This window comes from Macaca mulatta, chromosome 1 (assembly GCF_049350105.2).
Source record: "Macaca mulatta isolate MMU2019108-1 chromosome 1, T2T-MMU8v2.0, whole genome shotgun sequence".
NCBI lineage: Eukaryota > Metazoa > Chordata > Mammalia > Primates > Cercopithecidae > Macaca > Macaca mulatta.
Window position 1 is genome coordinate 162913238 of NC_133406.1, and position 16370 is coordinate 162929607.

General features: G+C 36.3%; 1 protein-coding gene across 48 annotated transcripts in view; it reads left to right on the plus strand.

Annotated features, from left to right (window-relative positions):
- The window catches only part of ZZZ3 (zinc finger ZZ-type containing 3), a 122028-nt gene that overhangs the window by 54472 nt on the left and 51186 nt on the right, over positions 1 to 16370 (plus strand). The gene's annotated exons all lie outside the window — the stretch shown is intronic.

Sequence of the window (16370 nt, forward strand, 5' to 3'; positions counted from 1 at the left end):
ATATGGTAACCATGAATTCTGCTTTGTTTATTATTCCCCAAGTTTTTCAGTATCTATTCATAAATGTCTATTCATAGTGTTTTTATTACAGCTAAAATTAATGTTTTCACTAAAATTTTAGGTTTAACATGATTTTCTCAACTCCTAGAAAAACTCCAAAAAAAGACTTTTAAACTCAACTCTACACATGTGTTCTATGACAGCATGGTCTTTCCAGTTCTGATATTTCTTGTCTCAATTAGAAAAGACATGGTTGGTAGTGTTTTTGTTGTTTTAATATGTTTTATATCATTTTTAGTTAATTTATAAAATGGAAACACATCGAGTTACCACAGTATGCTTTGATTTATAATTCTAGGTAGCATAGAACAATTAATGAGTGCTTAGATATCATCCAGATATGTGAAGTCTAGCAGGCTTGATATCTACTTATATCTTACTTACATTTAATTCCCAATTAAAATTTTTTATTAAAAAATGTGCTTTATGCATCATCTTTGACTTTTGTGACTTAGAGAAGTGGATATTACTGTTAACACTATGACAGTATATTGTAATTAACATATTAGCAAGAGTTAGTCTACTGGATAGTTTACATAAAACATTTGACGTAGCTTTTCCTGATACTAAATATAAAGGAAGACTGTATCTTAAAATATTACCAGCTCTCAACCTTGCTAAGTCACTGTTTTAAATAAAGAATTCTGTATCCAAAATTTTCACAATATTACTTGCTTAGATTTTCTGTATTCGGGGCCGTAACACAAAAGATTTGGAGCTTACTATGTCTAGATAATCCTGAAAGGAACTATAGCACACAGTGCTCTTAAATATCATGATTAGCAACAGTAAAAGACAGACTTATGTAATAAGTTAATTACCTTTACTCCTACAGGGTAGGCTTTTGAATTAATACCACAATCAGATTATATAGACTGTACATAAATACTTTGATTTGAGGAACATTTCTAATAGTTTTGTTGGTGACAATTGCCAGACCCTGCTATGTGTCAGATCAAAGTATCAAATCCTGGTTGTGGGGACATAATATTATTTTTGCCATGCATTGTAGATAGTTTAGATTTGTATATGGTAATACAGTGATCTTTCAGCGTAGGCCTCTCTTCTGAAAAGTTTTCTTCTGCTCTTTTGAAATACTATTTTAATGTTGTATTTGATAGTTCATGTCATCTGAGCATTTTACAATTTTGTGAAAATGTTAGAGTCTCGAGTATTTGGAATATTTGAAGTCTAATTTTAGATAGCAGAACAACTCATAAATGAAGTGTTTTTTTGTATTAGAAATAAGTTGAGTTCTGCTGTTCATATATACTAACAGTTTTTGTTTTTTTTTTTGAGACAGCATCTTGCTCCATCGCCCAGGCTGGAGTACAGAGGTGCAATCATGGTTCACTGCAACCTTGGCTTCCCTGGGCTCAAGCAATCCTCCCTTCTCAGCCTCCCAAGTAGCTGGGACTACAGGCGCATGCCACCACGCCTGGCTAATATTTTTTTGTATTTTGTAGAGGCAGGGTTTCGCCATGGTGCCCAGGCGGGTCTTAATCTCCTGGGCTTGATTGATCCTCGCACCTCAGCCTCCCAAAGTATTGGGTGTAGGCATGAGCCACTGCACCTGGCCTAGTATCAGTTTTTAAAGGTAGACCTGTTTATCTGCAGTGCAGGGAAGGAGAGCATATGTCTTAGAAAAATACCAAAAACTAAAGAAATGTGAATTTTTATAAAATGATATATGTTCTATTCTTTGCTTTTTATTGTTTTAATCTTGACTGGTTATTGATTGTGGAAATTTTTTTTCTAGTAATTCACTACAGTATTACTTTTTGTAAGAGATTGCCTGATAATAATTCTGAAGGATGATGTTCACATAAAACAGTTATCTAAAGATACAGTTGTAACATTGATATTCCACATTCATAACCCTTTGAGGATGAGAACAATACAGCTTAATGGGTGCTTTTATACATTTAATATAGTGTGCTTTTATATGTTTATTTTTCATGCGTTCCTTAAGATATAGAGAGTCCTTTGGAATTTGGATGCTAGTTGCTTTGTTAGGACAGTGTTTTCGAATTAATGCTTCATTGGGTGACATTGGGGAAAACAAATTACTGATTCTTGCTTTTTTGCCTTGCTCCAGATCATTTGAAGGATAGCACTTTTTTTTTTTTTTTTTTAAATCAACCGGGCTGGAGCACAGTGGCACAGTCATGGCTCACCATAGCTTTGACCTCTCAGGCTTAGGTTGTCCTTCCACCTCAGCCTCCCGAGTTGCTGGGGCTTACAGGTGCACGCCATCACACCTGTCTAATTTTTTGTAATTTTAGTTGAGACAGGGGTTCGCCATGTTGTCCAGGCTGATCTTGAACTCCTGGGCTCAAGTGATCTGCCCGCCTTGGCCTCCCAAAGTGCTGGGATTACAGGCACGAGCCACTGCACCAGGCCAGGATAGCACTTTTGAAACTTTATCTTTTTTGTTTTTTTCAAAGGAAGCAAATCAGAAGTGAGATGGAGTATCATGATTAGCATCTCAGAGCTAATTTAAGGAAAATTGGGGGAGGGTGTTTGATCATGTCAGATCTAATCTCTTTCAGTAAAGTCTCTCTTTCCTCCCCTATACCTTCATTCCTATGCTTTTTGTCTAGAGCCAAGAGATGGTTGGATATAATATTGGCTCTTTTTAATCCAAGTTGCCATTGCTAAAAATAGCATCATGACATCTGTCTGGTGCTTTCAAGTCTCAAGTAAATGTCTGGCAGTTTGAAAATGATGTTAAAAAGCACTTGGGTTTTTTACTGTCCTGTACGCACGTGTACATACCTTGTCAAATGTTACTTCACTTCCTTATTCTCCCTATGCTAGAAAAGTTCTCCAGGTAATTGCTTTTTGAAACCGAGGTTGAGCATTGCCCAGCCTAAATATGAATATCTCTACCAGTAGGGAATGAATATTTCCTGATAGCCAGTTTTAAAAGTAGGTTGTTAACAGAAAATTCTGAGCATGGCATAGTTGTTTGTCAAGAGCCAGGGGGACATAACTCTGTGTTACTCTACTTGAAATTTTTCCTCTAAGCTAACAGTGATCAACGGCCTTCTATCCTAGTGTTCAGCTTATAGTTTATCTGTCTTGTATGCAAAGATATCCCATATAAGGTCATCTGATCACTTGTAAATGTTTGCAAAAGTATTGTGTAGAGTCTTAGTCTTAGATGTAATTTATGATAAGTTAGGCAACAGACCAGGGGAACAAATCTGTGGATGTTCCGGGTACTAGCTTGATGCCTGTCTAGATGCCATCCCTCTTCTCTAGCGCATAAATCCACAGTGTTCTTTTATATATTTTTCCAAATGGAGTACCCCACTGTGAGAAAGGGACCAGAGAATATCTTTTTCTCTGGCAAGATTCCATCTGTGGATTATTTTATTAGACATGACTTCTGAAAGATTAGGGGTGGAGGATCAAAAGAAATATTCTATCTGAAAGCTCTTTGATCTTCAGGGTTGATAGAATCTGTTAAAGTGTTAGATAATACAGTACCTAATAACTTCTTTTTTGGCTTAAATAGCCTCCCTGAATGAGATTATTTACGTAACTGTGATTGCCCTTTCTGTTTGGGAATTGACCTCTTGCTAATTTTTGAAACAGGAGCACTGAAACAGATCTCTAAATTTTGAAGGTCTGGCTCCAGGAAGCACAAGTGTGGAAGATTTTAGCTCTTAGGCTTTAATGTTCAGAGCATTTCTTCCAATTCAAAACGTAATCACTGGAAAATAAACTTCTAAATGAAAATGTGATTTGGTCAGCTGCCTCTGAATTATCATTGTGCAACATTACTTAAATAAATTTATGTTTGAAAGACCTTGGGTATCTTCATTTAAGGATTGTTGGTATTATAACATTTCATGAACAGATAAGGGGGTGAAAAGTCAAATTTAGGGATTCTAGATTCTTGAGATCTTACAAAGATTAACTTATTGATAACGGATTGCTAACATTTATACCAGTTCTTAAGTTTCTACGTAATGAACCTGTAAGATAGTTATCGCTCATCTAAGAGTGTTGCTCAGGTACTCTGCAGGTGAGAGTATTATTTTCAAGCCACATTAAAGAGTTTCTAAGAATTGTAGTGTTAAACTTGGTTTTTGGAAAATGTTAATGATAGTAAATAATTATAATATGTCCTTCTATTGCACCATGCTTATTTCATAGTTGATTAAACAAACATTTGATATTTTCATCAATTTTGGAAGCTGCATAGAGAAAATCTTAATCAGTTCTTGGAGATTTACTTATTGAGAGTCTACTTTTACTGTTGGTCAAAGTAATTTCTTTCAAGGGACCAGAAAAACTCCAGAATCTTGCTTAAAAATCACTAGAGGAGTCATCCTGCCCTGAATAAGATTACATTTGTATTGTGCTTCGTAATTTACAAATCAGTTTCATTAGTTTCTCATTTGACTATCATGACAGTTTGAAAGTAGACAGGATAGGTACCGTTATACAGTCCCCATTTCCTAACTCGTAATTAAGATTTTTAGATTATTAATTTTAAGTAACATAATGAATTACTAAATAGGATCAAACTTCTATCTTTTAATTACTAGTTTGAACTATACTTGGTTACCTCATCCAGTGAGGACTTATTTCATGGACTTTTGGGTTTGTTTCTATGTTGAGAAACCTCATGGAGCAGATCTTGGGGACTCAGTTGTCAGGAATTGTTTACCCTGAGGTTAAGCTCTGTTATTGATTATCTGATTATCTGATTTTTATTTGTTATAGAACCAGCATTATAGGTAAGTAATTTGCTTTATTTATTGAATGAAATACTTTCATGTTCACTATTCTAAAGAACATCTTATTTGTGAAGAATAAACTGGTGAAATAAAACTATGACTATAGCTTGATTTCAAATAGAGGATTTGGATAATTTGAAAAGAATATTCTGGGGTATTTTAGAATGCAGTAGGTATATTAAAGTCAAAGATTACTAAGGAAAGCTCATGCTTGGTGTACCTTCTCAACTCACCAGAAAAGGCTGTAGGATAATAGCCAGATTTACCCCTCTAGTCTGGCACAAAGATTAATGGGAGGAGAGAGGTAGCTTTCTAAAACAGGGGTCCCCAACCAGTCCGTGGCCTGTTAGGAACAGGCCGCACACCAGGAGGTGAGCAGCAGGCAAGCAAGCAAAGCTTCATCTGTATTTACAGCTGCTCCTCCCTGAGCTGCACCTCCTGTCAGATCAGCAGTGAAATTAGATTCTCATAGGAGCATGAACTCTATTGTGAACTGTGCATGTGAGGGATCTGGGTTGCACGCTCCTTATGAGAATCTAATGCCTGATGATCTGTCACTGTCTCCTATCACCCCTAGATGAGATCGTCTAGTTGCAGGAAAACAAGCTCAGGGCTCCCACTGATTCTACATTATGGTGAGTTGTATAATTATTTCATTAGATATTACAATGGAATAATAACAATAATAGAAATAAAGTGCACAATAAATGTAATGTGCTTGAATCATCCTGAAACCACCCCTCCTGAACCCCCACCACCCGGTCTGTGGAAAAAATTGTACTTCAGGAAACTGGTTCCCAGTGTCAAAAAGGTTGGGGACTGCTGCTCTAAAATATGTAAGTTTCGCTTGTAAGTAGAGTAAACCCATTGACTAATTAAAACATTAAGTGAAGTTTTTGCTTTTTCCTTTGAATATCAACTTGTTTTGTTTCAACTACTTTAGATGGTATCTAAAAGTAACTCTCTGCCGTAATCCAAGTATATTTGTACCCAAGTATAATTTAACCTTTTCTTTTCTTTTTGAGACAGAGTCTCACTCTGTCACCCAGGCTGGAGTGCAGTGGTGCCATCTCAGCTCACTGCAACCTCTGCCTCCCAGGTTCAAGCGATTCTCCTGCCTCAGCCTCCTGAGTAGCTGGGATTACAGGCATGTGCCACCATACCCAGCTAGTTTTTGTATTTTTTTTTTTTTTTTAGTAGAGATGGGGTTTCACCATGTTGGCCAGGCTGGTCTCGAACTCCTGACCTCAAGTGATCTGTCCACCTCAACATCCCAAAGTGCTGGGATTACAGGTGTGAGCCACCACAGCTGGCCACACTTAACCTTTTCTTTTTGATTTAGGTTCATCTTTTGACAGAGGTTATGAAGTAATACTTTTCTGGCATCATTGCCAGAGTAGGTCTGTTTTTTTCCTGTGGTAAATGATTTTGGGCTGCTTGGTTTTTTGTGTTCTTATAATCTGTTTCTTTTCTATGTTCTTTTCTAAGTTCTGTGACTTTTTATTATTTTCTTCGTTTTTGTTGGCTTTCACAAGTCACTGCTATTATAGTACCTTCCTTTAGTAACTAAGACTTTCCTTCTAATTGACTGCTTTTAGTTTTCTTTGAACTTGGATATCAGAATAACACTGTCAGAATTATGTCTCATGGTTCTTTAGTGATTGATATATTGAGGAGTTTATCTTTGAATAAACACGTGTTAGTGTGTGGGATGTTTGATTGTGTTTTCTTGTTTGTATGCTTTCCGGTTTGGGGGCTGTGTTTATGTAAGTTACCAGATCTAAATTCTGAATAGGGAAACAATAATTGTTTCCTTATATATGGTAAGAAAGACTCATTTAGCAATAAACCCCATCTGAAACAATTACTTATCTACAATTTTGACACTAATTGAAGCTTAGCTTTTAGTTGCAGAAACTTAATTTTGGTAATTTTTTATAGAAGTGTACAGAAAAAAACCCAACTTTTTTCCTTTTGTATTCACTCTTTCTCAGTACTTCAATTCTGACATCAGATCTGTAGGAAACCTCAACTGTTCTTCTCTGTACTCACGCTCAACACTTCTGTGACCAGATTTGTGGTGATTTTTCCCACTGACCAATTCTCTGACTCAGTTGGATGTCCTACAATTCCATTCAATATTCTGACACTAACTGTAGTTAGTGCAGACCCCACAGGTTAAAGTCTTCATCCTACAAGACTGCCTCCCACTTCAGAAGCCAATCACAAATGGTAGGTCATCAGGTTACCCACAGTTTCTGTCTGACTTGACTACAAAGTGGAGGTTCCCACCAGCCCCTCCTCAGATTCAGTAATTTGCTAGAGTGGCTCACAGACCTCAGGAAAACAATTTATTTATTATGGCCGATTAATTACAAAGGATATTTCAAAGGATCCAAATGAAGAGTCAGATGAAGAGAGATGTACGGCAAGGTCTGGAAGGGTCCCAGGCACAGAAGCTTTTTTTCCTGTGGAGTTTGGGTCGGCCACCCTCATAGCTCGTAGATGTGTTCACCAATCTAGTAGCTTCTAAACTTTGTCTTTTAAGGGTTTTTCAAAATAGAGCTTAATTTCTTAGGCATGCATGATTATTAACTCAATCTCCAGCTCCTCTAACCTCCCCAGAGGATACAAGGGTTAGGGCTTGTAAGTTGTAATGATGGCTTGCTCTTTATAATGACCATCTTGCACCCAGGACTCCACCCAGAGTGACTTTATTAGAACAAAAGGGTCTCCTGTCATCCAGGAAATTCTAAAGGATTCAGGCACTGCTGTCACTCAGAAAATTGTAGAGGTCTTAGGAGCTATGTGTCAGGAACTGAGATCAAAGACCAACTATTAGGGACAAAGATTTTTCTAGTATCCCTATTTACAAGAGTTTTAGGAGCTCTATGCCCAGAACTGGGAGTAGAGACCAATATATTTATTTTTTATTATTTCACAAGTAGGTTTAGGAATGTTGTATTTTTACATATTAGTAAGAAGAGTATACCATATATGCCATTTTTTGTGTTTCATGTTATCAGATATTATAATGTATAGTAATAAATGGGAAGAGATCTGTCTTGTGACCTACTTCTCTCTTTTTTTTTTTTGGTCTCACTTTTCAGTGGAGTCTTTTTGTTTAACTTTTCTTTCTTTTATTGTGGAAAGCTGCTTTTGTTTGTCTCTTTATTCTCTGATTTTAACAGGGAAAATCTGAATGTGGCCAGAGGAGACTAATAATTCGTGCAGGACCCTCTCAGGCAAGATTTTCTGTGGTATGCTATGATGGTATTTTCACACATGTCTGCTAGTCTTGGGAACTGGATTATAGACATTGTACATATGTTGCTGAGGGTCAGGGTTTTGTTTTCTTTCCTTAAAAAATGTTGACATTTGTTCTGACAGGCAGTTAATTTGGGGATAAACTTGGTCCTGTTAAGGCTTATGCTTACCTTTGTTAGGGGAAGTACAGAGTAGCCTGTTCTCTAGATCTTGGTTAGCCTTCTGTAGTATGGCCTTAGTGATATCTTGTTTAAAGAGGTAATTTACTATAGTTGATGGAATCCTGAATGTTTCTAGCCTTGTGAGGACACTGTTAGTTGTTCTTTATATAGCTCCTTGGTAGTTGTTCTTTGCTTGGTTTGTGGAGTCTCATCTTATGTGTGTGCAGCATTATATTCAGCCAGACTCGAGAGGACCTCTATGCAGATAGCATTGTTTGTCTTTCTGTGTTGCTTCTTCCTTTTTGATACTCCGTCCCACAAATTCTAGCTGCTTCAGCTTCCCCAAACTGTTTTCTGTCTCTCTGCTCAGCAACGCACCTCCCTGTTCTATAGTACTGACAGTACTTCCAAGTAGAAAGAGAGGGTGATAATAGGGCTTATTTCGTTTGTTTGCCCTCTTTCACAGATCACAGTTACAGGCTGTCTGTTGTCTAATGTTTGGAAATAGTTATTATTTGTATATTTTCTCCAGTTTTGTAGTTGTGGATGGCAGGATGGCCATTCCGTATCAGTTACTGTTATGACTGTAAGTGGATGTCTCTGATGTAATTTAAATATGCACTGGGTATGTTTTATTCCTATAATACTGAACCCCAAGCCTGCAATTTGATTATCTGGGGATTACCGTGGGCGAACTTTTACTTATACCTTAAAAAACAGTTTCAGCAACTTCTTTTTTTAAAGAAGTTGAAGTCAGAAATTGGAACAGTAGGAATTTTAATTGAAGAATGACGGTAACTTTTACCTACTTGTTTTAGTTATGATTAGGTGTTGCTGAGATTGGAACAGAAATAAAGATTAGGTTACTGGTGAGATAAAGCTCATGAGGATAGGTACAAGAGAGAATGTGACACACAAGAAGATATGAAACTTTTTTACTAGGTTTGAAATGGTAATTCTAAGAGTCTAAGGAATTATGTATTTGTTAGCTATTTTTCATAGATATTTCAAGGATTTTTGTTGTACCAGATTTGCTGTATAGTATTTTAATAAAGCCACGGTGAATATGCTCTTTTTATATGGCTTATCAGTTTAATCCAGTTTCTAGTACATGGTTTTCTTTTTAAATAAATTTAAATATAGAGTATTTTGGAGAAATCTGTTTTTCCGTATACTTTAATTTTTACCATTTATGTTGGAAAAATTTGATTCAGGTGTTTTTTTTTTGCTATTTTTCACTTGTTTTACATTATCATTCCTTTTAGTTTATTTTGTTTGTTTTGTTTTGTTTCTTTTGAGATAGGTTCTCACTTACTCTGTCACCCAGGTTGTAGTGCAGTGGCACAATCTAGGCTCACTACAGCCTCAGCCCCTCTGGCTCAAGCAGTCCTCCCACCTCAGCTGCCCGAGTAGCAGGTGTGTGCCACCACACCTGGGTAATTTTTTTTTTTTAAATAGAGACAAGGCCTCACTATGTTGCCCAGGCTAGTTTTGAACTCCTGGCCTCCTTCCTCGGCCTCCCAAAGTATTGGGATTACAGGCGTCAGCCAGCACACCCGACCCTTCAATTATTAACGCATTCATATATTTTAACTAAAGGTTCTCAAAACATAATTAAGATTATGCTTAAACTTAGAGGGAAGGATCATGTTACTTTCTTATTGGCAATGAGTGTAAGATGTGAGACTGAAAAAGATTACAATAAAAACTGGAAGTATCTTCTTTTATTTTATCATTATTATATTTATATTTTTTCGAGACAGGGTCTCGCTCTGTTGCCCAGGCTGGAGTACAGTGGTGTAATCATGCCTTACTGCAGCCTCGATTTCCTGGGCACAGGAGATCCTCCTGCCTTGGCCTCCCAAGTAGCTGGGACTACAGGTGCACACCACCACATGTGGCTAATTTTTATATTTTTTTGTAGAGATGGGGTTTTGCTATGTTGCCCAGGCTGGTCTCAAACTCCTGGGCTCAAGCTATCCGGCCACCTTGGCCTCCCAAAGTGCTGGGATTACAGGTGTGAGGCACCATGCCTGGACTTTTTTTTTTTTAATTTAAATTTAAATTTTTATTTCTTAATTTTTTTCCCAAACTCTTTCTTCACTGGATGTTTTTTTTTTTAAAGGGAGGGTCTCACTCTGTCACCCAGGCTGAAGTGCAGTGACACAATCATGGCTCACTGCAGCCTTGAACTCCTGGGCTCAAGTGATCCTCCTGCCTCAACCTTCTAATTTTATTTAATTTTTTGTAGAGACAAGGTCTTTCTGTATTGCCCAGGCTGGTCATGAACTTTGGGTGTCAAGTGATCCTCCCAAAGTCTTGGGATTACAGGTATGAGCCATTGTGCCGGGCCAGTAGTGTTTTTTTTTTGAGACACTGATTATAACTAGATAATGTTTTTATTTTAAGATGCTTATATTATTTAGATCTAGAATCTCACTATATTGTTAAAGTTTATTTTTAAATTATTTACCAAATCAAGGTGATTGGGCTAGATTTGAGGAACACTACAACTGCCTTCCAATTATTTTTAGCTGGCAGTATGATGCTAAACTTTTGTTTCTACCAAAAAACTTTATTTTGATTTCTGTAATTATAATTAGTGTATTATATACATGGTTTTGGACTCACTTCTTTATGTGTTCTTGCCCTTAACTTTTGGCACTGCTTAGGCTTCAGTTATTGGCTTTGTTCTTCCTTTGCATACTCTCTCTGGGTGTTCCCACTCACTGCTGTGGCTTAAATTACTATCTATATATTGATGAATTTTGAAATGCCTGTCACCAACTCAGATTATTCTTGAGTATCAGGCCGTTTAGTAGATAGCTGCATTTCCATGTCCCATAGTATACCCAATGGAACATGTCTGAAACTGTCTGTCTGTCTGTCTTTCTGTCTTTCTGTCTTTCTTTCGTAGGCCACTGTCATCTGTTTTCTGGATTACTTAACATATTTATTTGCTTTCTGTGGTGCTGGTTTACTTTGCCAATGAACTCTTATACTGTAGCTGGAGTAAATGTCTTAGAATAAAATCGACTCTTTAAAATGAATCACTGCATGATTTTTAAACATGTCTTTTACTGTCTGCCTCCCCCTCTACATTCTATTCCAATTGAATCTTGATTTCCTTAGTTCCTGAATTATGTTCTCTAACTCTAGGCCTCCTCATATGCCTAACTGCCTGCTCTACTTTCCCCGTTTTCTTAGTTATTGCGCTACTTCTACAAAGGGAGAAGCCTTTCGCAATTTAGACATCATATTCTCTGAGAAATCTTTCTCATCTTCAAGACTGATTATTAGTTGCTGCTTGTGTGCTGTGTTGTAGTTACAATTGCCTGTAAATGTGTACAGGAGACCATAAGCTCTTTGAGGGAATCATGTCTTTCTGGTTGGTTGATGTATCAGTGGTGAAATTTCAAGCATTACCCTGCTTTGAAAATGTCAGAGAAAAATTTAGCATGCTTTTCATAGTAGAAAAATTTTGATATCATTATTTGACTTTCAAGATCCTGAATTTTACATAGCATTAGTGATTTTTTTAACATTTAAATTTTCAAAAGAAAAGATAAATATGCGATACCATCATTCATATGGTTCGTTGAACTCAGCTATGGGGAGACATATAAGAGGAGTCTTATGTTTACAGATGAGGTGTCCGAGTTTGTTACCTAGTGGTAAAATCATGTTTTTACATGGTCATAAAAGAAACGTAAGTTCAGTTTTTAATAATACCAGACTTCCAAAGAGAAGAAGTCATTGTATTATAAAATAAATTTATATTTAGTATTATCAGAATGTTTTGTATGATTGTAAGTATAATTTTACAGTCTAGAGTTTTGCCAGTAGGCATTAGAAGCCTACAGAGTGGTTAAGAATTTGATTGTGGTTGTCTTTATTGAATTGAAGGACTTCAAAGAAAATGTGTGTCCTTGCCTTTTTATGTGTGTCTGTTCTATTAAAGATTTTCAGTAGAGGATAGTACTCAACTTTCTCTGTAAAAACTCATAATTTTGAGTAGATGCTAGAATTAATTTAAAATGACATGTCCTGTGTCTTTGGAGTTACTATGAAATGATAGCATACATATAGTTTAACATACATGTAGTTTGGGGTATATTTGAGGTGTGTTGTTCGTTACCGTATTAGTTTTTAACTAGAAGTTATTTAACTTGTCTCTATTATATGAAACTTTTATGTATTTGTAATACTAGAATAAGAGGTAAACATTTTAGATTTTACAGTGGATTGTTTCATAGAATGGGTAATCTAAAATTCTGGAGTAGGGAAATATCAAGGGAATCTTGATGTGACTGGTCAGGGGTTTTTTTCTAGATGATTGTGAAATTTTTATTCTATTAGCTATAATGTAGTTGCATTCAGCTTTCTATTTTAAGAGAGAAAACTCAATAATTCTGTGGCATATATTTGGAAAAGCAGAACCTAGGGATAAATTGAAAAGGTCATCTTTTAAGGTCTATTCCCGTAAGGATCTTTGAGTCTTCAGGGGAAAAATACTGTTTTTTGAAGGCTATAATAATGTGATTAAAAAACACTGACAGTCTTTTAAAATTTCCTATACAAGTTACTTAAATTCAGTAACTAGTAAATAACTTCTTTAAGCTATTTAAAACTAACAAGGACAATAAAGTTACGGTAATCAGAACTTGTTTGGAGCTTGTTAGTTGCAGGAATCAGAAATTCACTCAGTATCTCAAACAACAAAGGGGTTTATTTTAAATAAATGATAGCAAACAATCTTATGAATCCTCATGATCAGAAAACAAATTCGAGGCAGGCCTCATGAAATTATAACCCGTCAGTATTCAAGATTATATATACTCTCTCACCACTGCTTGTCTTTGTACAGTACAGGCTAGTTTTTCTTATTTTATTAATGTTTTTTGCACACTTTCTTCCTTTCCCCTGAAATTTCATTTTGCAAATGACATTGGCTTCCTACTGTGCTTATCATGATCCCAACTTTATATGACATTTTATTCCCAGAGCCTTGTCACAGTCTCTAAAGAGAACCTGGTTTTTGACTATCCAATAGATGGGCTTCCTTGGTCAGTCCATCCCTGGGTGAATTAACAATTGTCAGGGGTGTGATTATTGGGCAAAAAAAAAAGGCTGCATTGGTCTACTCTTCTAGAGCAAAGGTATATCCTCCAGCAAAAAGGTATGCGGACAGGTTGGTAGGCTGCCAAAACATGCCCATTATAGACCATTTTGTTTTTTGGGTAAAATTGTATTCTTGGTCAATTCATTGTTTATAAAATGAGATATGGAAACACTTATACATTGCTGGTGGCAGGGTAAAATGGTGCACCCACTGTGGATAACAGTTTGGTGGTTCCTCAGTAAGTTAAACGTAGAATTACCATATGATTCAGCAATTCCACATTTATTTATTTATTTATTTATTTATTTATTTATTTATTTATTGAGCTGGAGTTTTCCTCTGTCATCCAGGCTGGAGTGCAGTGGTGCAATCTTGTTTCACTGCAACCTCCGCCTTCTGGGTTCAAGTGATTCTTCTGCCTCGGCCTCCCGAGTAGCTGGGACTACAGGTGCTTGCCACCATGCCTGGCTAATTTTTTTTTTTTTTAAGTAGAGACAGGGTTTCACCATGTTGGCTTGGCTAGTCTCCAATGCCTGACCTCAAGTGATTCGCCCACCTAGGCCTCCCAAAGTGCTGGGATTACAGGCGTGAGTCACCACGCCCCCCTCAGCAATTCCACTTTTAGATGTATACTCCAAATAATTAAAAATAGGTGTTTAAACACAAATTTGTACACAGGTGTTCACAGCAGCACAATTCACAATAGCCAAAAGGTGGAAACAGTTCAAGTGTTCATCTGTTGATGAATGGATACATCACAACAAGGTATATCAATACAATGGAATGGTACTCAACTGTAAAAAGTAATGAAGCTACAATATGAATGAATCTTGAAACCATTGTACTAATGAAAGAAACCAGACACAATAGGTCATATATTTTTCTGTTTATATGAAATAATCCAGAAGAGGCAAATTTATAGAGACTGAAAGCAGATGAATGGTTAGCCAGGGGGTTGGGGAAGGGTAGAATGAGGACTGACTGCGTAATATGTATAGGATTTCCTTTTGGGGTGATGAAAATGTTTTGGAACTGGATAATGGTGATGGTTGCACAACATTGTGATTGTACTAAGTGCCACTGGATTATATACTTTAAAAATGGTTAAAAAGGTAAATTTTGTGTGATTTTTACCACAGTAAGACAGATGAAACTAAAGCATGGGGGGATTATGTGCATACCAGGCTATGTACAAGATCATCCGCTGGGAGATAGGAAGAAAATACTATTTAGAGGTTTTTTGCTCATTTTAAGAATGTCTGGGTTTTTTGAAATACATTATAACATGTATTTGTAATTCCTTTAAGTATAGTAGAACATATAGTTTACTTAGTATACATATATTGGGAACAAGCCTGACAATTTTTATTTTTATTTTATTTATTTATTTATTTTAGAGACAGAGTCTCACTCTGTCTCCCAGGCTGGAGTGCAGTGGTGTGATCTTGGCTCACTGCAACCTCTGCCTCCTGGGTTCCAGTGATTCTCCTGCCTCAGTCTCCCTCCTGGGCTGGGACTACAGGTGGGTGCCACTATGCCTGGCTAATTTTTGTATTTTTTTAGTAGAGATGGGGTTTCACCATATTGGCCAGGCTGGTCTTGAACTCCTAACCTCGTGATCCGTCCGCCTCGGCCTCCCAAAGTGCTGGGATTACAGGTGTGAGCCTCCGTGCTCGACTGACAATTTTTATTTTTTACCAGTAGAGATGCATAAAGCAAAAAGTGTGAAAATTGTTGTTTTTAATAAGGAAAAGCCGCGCGTTGCTCAATGATTTTTTACTTTAGCATTTAGGGGAAGTTTTTAAACATAGTACCAGATTCTCTTGAAGTATATAGGTTATAGAATCCTAGTAACACATTTAGAGAAACTACAGGGCTCAGTGGACATTTACTTAACAGTCTTGAAAATAACTTGGGTTGCTTTTAAACAAATGGTGTCATCTATTAAAACTGCACTGACATTTTAAATGTGGCAGGTGTTCCTAAGGAGACCACTGGAGTGTTCTTGGGCATTAGAAACTTGTTAATGTTCTTTATACTTGGAAACTGTGAAGCCAATAATACTAATGATAATAAATATGAGCATTTGGCATTTAAAGAAAAATCAGTGATTGAGGGGGAAAGAGTCATGATTTCCTCAAGGGCAGGGGTAAGAAGCATGTCTGACCAATTAATGAGAATTCTTTAAGAGACAAATTATTAAATAAAAATAACTCAGAGTGTATAATGTGTATAAACATAATACACAGTGTGTTCCATGTCATTGTGGTTATTTCCTTTTTAGATTGTGATTAAAAAGAAAAACTAATTTTGTGTGTGTGTGTATGGGTGCTGTTTGACACACAGGAATTATGTAGTGGTTACATTAGGTTGCATATGCCTGTAAGGTAGCACTACTGAATTACCAAGCTTTATCTAAAAAATAAAACCAAATAGAATGTTTTCCTCTTTATAAGAATCAGTGTCTCACTTTACTGGACTCAATCCTTGTTGTTCAAAATATATTTGGACAACTTTTGGAACAGTTTGCAGAATATCCTTAGTGGTGGCAGTTCTTTTTAAATGATATTTAATTTTTACTAGAATTTTTAATTATGTAGAAATATGTAACATGGAGAAATTTTCTTTTTGTCAAAAATGAAATTATAAATAGTGAAACTTATGTCCTTTCATTCCTCACTAACCTGAACTAAATAAATGTGACTCATAAATTTGGCTTGAAAGAATTCCAGTAGAACAACTCCATAGGCATTTTGCATGTACACCATATAGCATGTAACACTTAGTGGACCATTAATTTAACCATCTTTTTTTCTAGATTGAGGTTTTTGAAGCTAGATCCCAAGTTTGTTGTATATGATGTAGTTTCTCCACATTGATTTTAACCGTTGCCATACTTGTTTAAAGATTCAGAATATTTTGTGGATTTTTTCCCCCTCTCTGTGTCTTTTTCTAAACATATTGGTAAAAAGCATTCTGGGAATTCATACTATTATAGATAACTTT